The sequence below is a fragment of the Galeopterus variegatus genome, unplaced genomic scaffold (genome assembly GCF_000696425.1).
Source record: "Galeopterus variegatus unplaced genomic scaffold, G_variegatus-3.0.2 Scaffold4463, whole genome shotgun sequence".
NCBI lineage: Eukaryota > Metazoa > Chordata > Mammalia > Dermoptera > Cynocephalidae > Galeopterus > Galeopterus variegatus.
Genome location: NW_007730574.1, coordinates 177969 through 186761, shown reverse-complemented (window position 1 = coordinate 186761; position 8793 = coordinate 177969). Strand labels below are relative to the sequence as shown.

Sequence of the window (8793 nt, the reverse complement as noted above, 5' to 3'; positions counted from 1 at the left end):
ATGTCCACACAAAAATTTGTACACAAATGGAATTCTTCATAATAGCCAAAAAGTGGAAACAACCCAAATGTTCATCAACTGGATAAACAAAATGTGGTTTATGCAATGGAATACTCTTCAGCCATGAAAAGGAATGAAGTACAGGTACATGCTTCAGCGTGAGTGAACTTTGAAACCTGTGCTAAATGAAAGAATTCAGACTAGGTATTATATGACTCCATTCACATGAAATGTCTAGAACAGGCAAATCTATAGAGACAGAAAGTAGATTAATGGCTGACTAGGGCTCAGGGGATAGGGGAGAGAGGGAAATGGGAAGTGACTGCTAATGATTAGGGGATTCTTCTTTGGGGTGATGAGAATATTCTAAACACAGATTGTGGTGATGGTTGCACAACTCTGTATTAAAGTTGTTGGCTTGTATACTTGAAACAAGTGAATTTTATGGTATATGTGAATTATATTTCAGTAAAGACGTTAAAAAGAAAAAAATTGTTCGGTTAGTTTTATATGACTGTTTCTTATAATGTTCCTCAATGCAGGTTGCTATCTTAATACCCAGTGCAAAAAGCAATTTTATAAGGGACCCAAACAAGGTAGTACTAGTACGTGTTTCACCACATAGTTTTTAAACTCTAATTAGACCAGCACTTTCAGGCAAAGCTTTGTTCTCCAACTTCTATCAGTGCATCAGTGATGTACTGTTAGAAGGCACTATAGTTTTCTTGTGAAGTGTATTTGTTCTATTTAAGATTAGAGATGGTGTGATGTTGCTTTAACACATGCCTACATATGGTTGACAAAATAAGCACTTGATAAGTTGATTCCAAATATCCATTTTTAACATTGTGTTAGGAAGTTAACTTTGCAGTTTTTTTCATATTCTCCACTCTTACTGATGTGTAAAGCCTTGGGAACAGCAAACTGTTACTGTCCATTATTCTTCCCTGTCTTCTTTTAGAAAATTGGTATTGGAGGAACTGACAGGGTTCTGCTAACAGGATCTTTATTCCTACAGCCTGTAACCTTTTCATATATTAGGGTTTTTACCGTGCAAGAAAGAAGATGCAAGGAAGTTTACCTGTTGGTACTAATTTTTAAATTGCTTCCTTTTCCATCTCTAAGGGAGAAGAGGGCTTTCTTAGTACGGTAATTAGCTTGCCCTCTTGAACACTGAATGGAAGCTGCCGTATGGGTTAGAAATTTTGCCTCTGTATCTCTAATTCCAGATGGGTACATGAATTTGCACTGGGAATTGAGTAGTTCAATGTCTTTTCCCTGAATAAGAAATGACCCCCACTTGTAACCCATTTTTCTCTCCTTCCAAATGCCAGTCTCCTATTCAAAAGTCACTCTTTTTTATCAAGTAATTTAAAATACAGTGGGACCCCACATAAGTTGCTTGAGAACAGTAAGTAGTTTTAAATTTGCTTTTTGAATAGGACCCAGCAGCAGCTTACTTAATACTGTCTGAGCTATTACAAACTAAAGAATGGGGGTGATGTTAAGTTATTTAATTTGACAAGCTATTTTGATATGTGGATGTCAAGACATAAACTATCAGTTTGCTGTTTAAAATGAAGAGAGCAATGTGCCTACACCACTTAAAAAGCTAAAAATATTAGAAACTCTCCCCACCTCATATTCCCCCCCTAATTTAGTTTCTCATTAATCCTCCCCACTTCATATCCACAGACACCCCTCCTGATTTAGTTTCTTGCAATAATCCTCTTGCTTCTCTGACTAGTCAGCTTTTATTATGGAAGGGATAGGCTAGCAGGGGAACCCTGGGATGTCTGTGCTGGCAGCACTGCGGGTGGATTACTCACTCTTTTTCTGTCTTCATTTTTGCATGCCACCGCTGCTGCCCTCTTACAGCCACAGTAGAAGCAGTAGAGGCCCGGGAAGGTATGGCCATGTTGCTCTGATAGATGTGATCATGTGTCTGTCTATTAGTTTTCAAAAGCTTTATAAACATTTCAAATATTTTGTTATTGCATCACCAGAACTGTAACAGTGAGAAAAGGAATAGATATTTCTAGGCGTGTTCACAAAGCAAGTGTTTCTTTGTGTCCTGTACTTGTATTAATTTAAGTGACCTTCACCACAACTAAAGTCCTTTCTGGGCTCAGTTTTAATGCAATGGCCGAAGCTTAAGCAACTGGTCATGAGACTCAAGTGGTTTTAATCCTATATCCCTTCCATATACAAGAGACATCCGTTTGATTACAAGAGATTCAGACAGGTCAGCCTCTTTATCTTACTAAGGGATATCAAAAGCAGAGGCGAAAGTTGACTGGAATTTAGTTGGATTCATTTCTGAGATTGCCCTAAGGGAGTCAAACCAAATTATCTTTGTTTCTGTGGAAACATATTTTAAGTAATATTACCTGTGAATTTGTGGATGAAAACTATTGTAATTAATAAATCTGTGTTATAAATTTAATTTTTATTAAGTAGGGTGGTTCAAACTGGGAATGCCTTTCCTTGATGCTATAAAAGTTGAATCAGACTTGATACTAGTAACACCGGATCCCCTAACCAACCAGCCACCAAAAAAAAAAAAAAAGTCGAATCAGAAGGAAAATATCTAGAAGCTATTTTGACTGTTTCTAACTTACAGCTCCTGGTTGTGCAAGATGAAGTGCTGTCCTAAACAAAAAGATTAGCTCTTTTATTACTTTTGTGTGGTTAATGTGGTGTTTGTACTTAAAGCAACTACTCTGTGTTTAACTTGTTCTGTTATTCTAGTGTTGCCTTTTTCCTAGCATCGAGCATGTTTCTGGCCCATAAGAAACTTAAATATATTGGGACTAAATAAGAACATGTTAGCTTTTTGTCAGGTATACTTTTGCCATGATAACTTATACTGAACTTTTATGAAAACTATTTTTACAGTTTCAGCTACCATTTGGTTGCCTTAAAGAAGCAGTCAGTAGCTTCAGACAAGGCTGATTCAATCAAGTATTGCTTATTACCTTCACCAGACACGTGCTCCTTTGCCACCTTTCTATTTTTCCCTAGGAAGTTGCTGTGTGCTAAGAAACTTTTTTAAGCTTGCTACTTTGCTGCCTAATTGAGTGCTCCCCATCCCCTTTTCCTGTTTTTCTGTAGCCATCAGAGGGTTTTCGCTTCAGCACAAGATCCGGAGTTTTGAAGAAGCCCGAGGTCTGGACCGAATTAATGAGCGCATGCCACCCCGAAAAGATGGCATACACCCTGATGGGCCAGTGAAATCGGTAACCCCTGTACATACAAATGCTACGCACAGGAGTGACCAGGGGAAGAAAGCCCAGTAATGACTCAAGGTCCTGCTGTGGCCCAGGCGGATCTAAAACTTAGAACAAATTTTATTTATTTATTACTGGAAAATGAAACAAAAACAACTCAAACAACTTAAACCTGGAGGTGCATTCATAATTCAGTCTGCATTTATTCTGTAAGAAAGGTGACCATTTTATAAATTCTTTTAATTATGTTCAGTATATGTGTATACAAATTGCATCTGTTTTGTTTTTCCCCTTTTCCCCATAATTTTTAGGAACTCATCTGATTGTTGTCAATACACATGTGAACTCTTGTGCTATAAAGGGGAAGTTCCTCTAATAAAAGGGCCTTGGAAACCTCAACCCTGGGTTTCATGAACTAGTCAGCCTTTACTCTTGTTTTTGGAAGGTAATACTGTATCTTTCATTTAAGACTAATAACTTTTCAAACGCAAGAGGGCTCTTCTCGTTTTCATTTTTTTCCTTCCTGCTGGGTAGCATTGAAGAAAAGCCGCTTAGATTTCAGTGGCTAAAATTGCTTCTCTTCTGATGAAAAACTTGATTATAGTAGAACTTCTAAGTTAATAACCCAAACCCAGTGATTTTAAGGACTGAGGGGAAATATTTTCCATAATAACCCACTTTCTTCTCGATTCTCAATTCCTTTAATATGTTCTAGTAAAGCAAAATTAAAAATAATGAGGGATTTTCTTAGAGTTACTTATAATTTGCCCACCTAACTGTGGGCATGATTAGTTTAAACTTCCCTTAAAACTTTGGAGAAGAAAGATTTTCAAAAAGTTTTAACTGTTGCCAGATTCTTTTGCTTTCATTTTGAACCCCAGGTGACCTACCCCATCTGCAAAGGAAGTTTCATTTCTAAATATTTTATAAATGCCCTCAGCAGAGCCTTCAGCAGTAAGAAATATTTATGCCCGTCTATACTATTGCATTAGCTCTATTTTCTCCATCGTCCTTCTGTTTTTCCCTGTCAGTATTCTGAAACTGACTGAGGTAATAGAAACTGATGAGGGTGGGATGATCCCCTTGTGAATTGAAAGTCTTGCTAAAGGGCATTGAATGAGTGAGGATTTCCTGTCTTCTACATCAAGAGATGTTTCTCCATCTTTCAACACTCACTAGGTTGAATTGTATGTCAACCTCCATTAGCATATTTTGAAGTACAAAAACAAGTGTTCAGATATAATGCTAGAATAATCTTCCCTTAGCTTGTTTTCCAGGTCACAACCAACTAGTGAAAGAAATTTAGAGGATATTTAGGCTGCTATTTTTGGTTTACCCTGATCATAGCAGTCCTGTCGTAGTACTCACTGGTCAGCTCTACAATGATTATGCATGTCTGGGCACACNTCCATATACAAGAGACATCCGTTTGATTACAAGAGATTCAGACAGGTCAGCCTCTTTATCTTACTAAGGGATATCAAAAGCAGAGGCGAAAGTTGACTGGAATTTAGTTGGATTCATTTCTGAGGTTGCCCTAAGGGAGTCAAACCAAATTATCTTTGTTTCTGTGGAAACATATTTTAAGTAATATAATTACTAAGGGATATCAAAAGCAGAGGCGAAAGTTGACTGGAATTTAGTTGGATTCATTTCTGAGATTGCCCTAAGGGAGTCAAACCAAATTATCTTTGTTTCTGTGGAAACATATTTTAAGTAATATTACCTGTGAATTTGTGGATGAAAACTATTGTAATTAATAAATCTGTGTTATAAATTTAATTTTTATTAAGTAGGGTGGTTCAAACTGGGAATGCCTTTCCTTGATGCTATAAAAGTTGAATCAGACTTGATACTAGTAACACCGGATCCCCTAACCAACCAGCCACCAAAAAAAAAAAAAAAGTCGAATCAGAAGGAAAATATCTAGAAGCTATTTTGACTGTTTCTAACTTACAGCTCCTGGTTGTGCAAGATGAAGTGCTGTCCTAAACAAAAAGATTAGCTCTTTTATTACTTTTGTGTGGTTAATGTGGTGTTTGTACTTAAAGCAACTACTCTGTGTTTAACTTGTTCTGTTATTCTAGTGTTGCCTTTTTCCTAGCATCGAGCATGTTTCTGGCCCATAAGAAACTTAAATATATTGGGACTAAATAAGAACATGTTAGCTTTTTGTCAGGTATACTTTTGCCATGATAACTTATACTGAACTTTTATGAAAACTATTTTTACAGTTTCAGCTACCATTTGGTTGCCTTAAAGAAGCAGTCAGTAGCTTCAGACAAGGCTGATTCAATCAAGTATTGCTTATTACCTTCACCAGACACGTGCTCCTTTGCCACCTTTCTATTTTTCCCTAGGAAGTTGCTGTGTGCTAAGAAACTTTTTTAAGCTTGCTACTTTGCTGCCTAATTGAGTGCTCCCCATCCCCTTTTCCTGTTTTTCTGTAGCCATCAGAGGGTTTTCGCTTCAGCACAAGATCCGGAGTTTTGAAGAAGCCCGAGGTCTGGACCGAATTAATGAGCGCATGCCACCCCGAAAAGATGGCATACACCCTGATGGGCCAGTGAAATCGGTAACCCCTGTACATACAAATGCTACGCACAGGAGTGACCAGGGGAAGAAAGCCCAGTAATGACTCAAGGTCCTGCTGTGGCCCAGGCGGATCTAAAACTTAGAACAAATTTTATTTATTTATTACTGGAAAATGAAACAAAAACAACTCAAACAACTTAAACCTGGAGGTGCATTCATAATTCAGTCTGCATTTATTCTGTAAGAAAGGTGACCATTTTATAAATTCTTTTAATTATGTTCAGTATATGTGTATACAAATTGCATCTGTTTTGTTTTTCCCCTTTTCCCCATAATTTTTAGGAACTCATCTGATTGTTGTCAATACACATGTGAACTCTTGTGCTATAAAGGGGAAGTTCCTCTAATAAAAGGGCCTTGGAAACCTCAACCCTGGGTTTCATGAACTAGTCAGCCTTTACTCTTGTTTTTGGAAGGTAATACTGTATCTTTCATTTAAGACTAATAACTTTTCAAACGCAAGAGGGCTCTTCTCGTTTTCATTTTTTTCCTTCCTGCTGGGTAGCATTGAAGAAAAGCCGCTTAGATTTCAGTGGCTAAAATTGCTTCTCTTCTGATGAAAAACTTGATTATAGTAGAACTTCTAAGTTAATAACCCAAACCCAGTGATTTTAAGGACTGAGGGGAAATATTTTCCATAATAACCCACTTTCTTCTCGATTCTCAATTCCTTTAATATGTTCTAGTAAAGCAAAATTAAAAATAATGAGGGATTTTCTTAGAGTTACTTATAATTTGCCCACCTAACTGTGGGCATGATTAGTTTAAACTTCCCTTAAAACTTTGGAGAAGAAAGATTTTCAAAAAGTTTTAACTGTTGCCAGATTCTTTTGCTTTCATTTTGAACCCCAGGTGACCTACCCCATCTGCAAAGGAAGTTTCATTTCTAAATATTTTATAAATGCCCTCAGCAGAGCCTTCAGCAGTAAGAAATATTTATGCCCGTCTATACTATTGCATTAGCTCTATTTTCTCCATCGTCCTTCTGTTTTTCCCTGTCAGTATTCTGAAACTGACTGAGGTAATAGAAACTGATGAGGGTGGGATGATCCCCTTGTGAATTGAAAGTCTTGCTAAAGGGCATTGAATGAGTGAGGATTTCCTGTCTTCTACATCAAGAGATGTTTCTCCATCTTTCAACACTCACTAGGTTGAATTGTATGTCAACCTCCATTAGCATATTTTGAAGTACAAAAACAAGTGTTCAGATATAATGCTAGAATAATCTTCCCTTAGCTTGTTTTCCAGGTCACAACCAACTAGTGAAAGAAATTTAGAGGATATTTAGGCTGCTATTTTTGGTTTACCCTGATCATAGCAGTCCTGTCGTAGTACTCACTGGTCAGCTCTACAATGATTATGCATGTCTGGGCACACTTCAGGTCACAACCAACTAGTGAAAGAAATTTAGAGGATATTTAGGCTGCTATTTTTGGTTTACCCTGATCACAGCAGTCCTGTCGTAGTACTCACTGGTCAGCTCTACAATGATTATGCATGTCTGGGCACACTACATCAAAGCACGGAAAATGTAAATTTATGGAATTTCTTAATGTCATTTGGGATGTGGGAGTCCAACATTGAAATAAGTATCTCAGACAGAAGAATTTCATGTTGGGAACTTCAGGGAAACCAGAAAAACAAAAAACAACATAATTTTGTTTTTTCAAAAACCCATAATTTTCATTAGAAGAATGAAGACTTAGCCCATCTATCTCTGTTTTCTTGTACCTTTTGCTAACAGTTCCTGATTTGTTTATGACAGAGATCGAAGCATTTTGGCAATCTGCCTGCATGGATTGCTCTGTTAATAAAAAGATTAGAAGGATATTGTGGACAGAGATAAAGGATCTCTTACTGCATTGAAGTAAAACCTGTGAAAAAAGGGAAAAAAGTATTGAGTAGCTGTCTTTCATTACTTAATACTCAAAGAGGGCATTAATCACCTGGACATCCTCATACTCCTTCCTCCCCCAATCCCAGTATTAGGAAAGATCCTGTCTTTTGAAACCTTACCTATGAAAGTCAGTTCACGTGACATATTGAGGAGATGGGAGTCCCTTATCCCTTCCTCCTTTTCATTAAGGCCATTGTTATGCATACACAATCCAGAAACCACTCTTTTTTTTTTGGCAGCTGGCTGATTTCCCTTAACCTTGGTGTTATCAGCACCGCTGCTGCTCTAACCAACTGAGCTAACTGGCCAGCCCTGGTAAACTTTTATAAGCAAAAAATAATATTTTACTAGTTAAAAAGGATGCTTATTTAGGAATGTCTGTTATCTTCTCAAAAAGAAGTAGTATGATAAAGCAAGTTTCCTTGACAAAAGCATCCCAAATGATATTTCACTGGAGTACCCTCTGAGATGTTGAGGCATCAGCTGGAGTAGAGAGGAAAGAAGTTATGACTCAAGAAAATCTGAGTGAGTTTAAAATAGAGCAACAACAGCTCTTGAATGAAGCTAGGTTTGAAAATTCTGTTGAACTCTAAAGGTAAAGATATTTTTTCTGTTCTGTAGAAAGCTGGGTGTGTATTTCAACATTTACAAGTTGTGTGGTTAAAAAAAAATTGTGTGTCCATTTGATACAGATAGCTTCTTAAACTGAGGCTCTTAAATGGTATACCTACATTTATATGCATTTGCACCTATGACTCAAACCAGCTTAGAAGACATGAACCTTGGGAATGTGTTGTAATCAGTACTTTTTCTTCACTTTAGACTTCATTGGAGGGTTTTAACATATTTTTGAATGTTTTAATCTAAATAACAGCTTCCAAGAGGACTGGATGCCTGCCCTGGTCTTGCCCTAGGACTGCTGTCGGAGCCTAGGGCCATAATTTCAAACAAACATCTTAACTGCTGGAAAAGCTCTGCAGTGTTGGTGTTTTCAAAGCTTCTCTTTTAAAAAATCTTTCCTGGTGTTTGTTCTAAAGATGCTAAAAATAGTTTTCTGTTGCTCTGGTTCAC

The 8793-nt window shown here is 37.2% G+C and overlaps 1 long non-coding RNA gene across 1 annotated transcript; it reads left to right on the top strand.

The window, feature by feature from the left end:
- The first annotated feature begins 981 nt into the window (after positions 1-981).
- On the top strand, positions 982-7719 carry LOC103603128. The gene is made up of 3 exons (XR_551581.1): positions 982-1908; positions 3115-4507; positions 7208-7719. It is a non-coding gene; the product is annotated as an uncharacterized LOC103603128 (long non-coding RNA).
- Positions 7720-8793: the final 1074 nt, after the last annotated feature.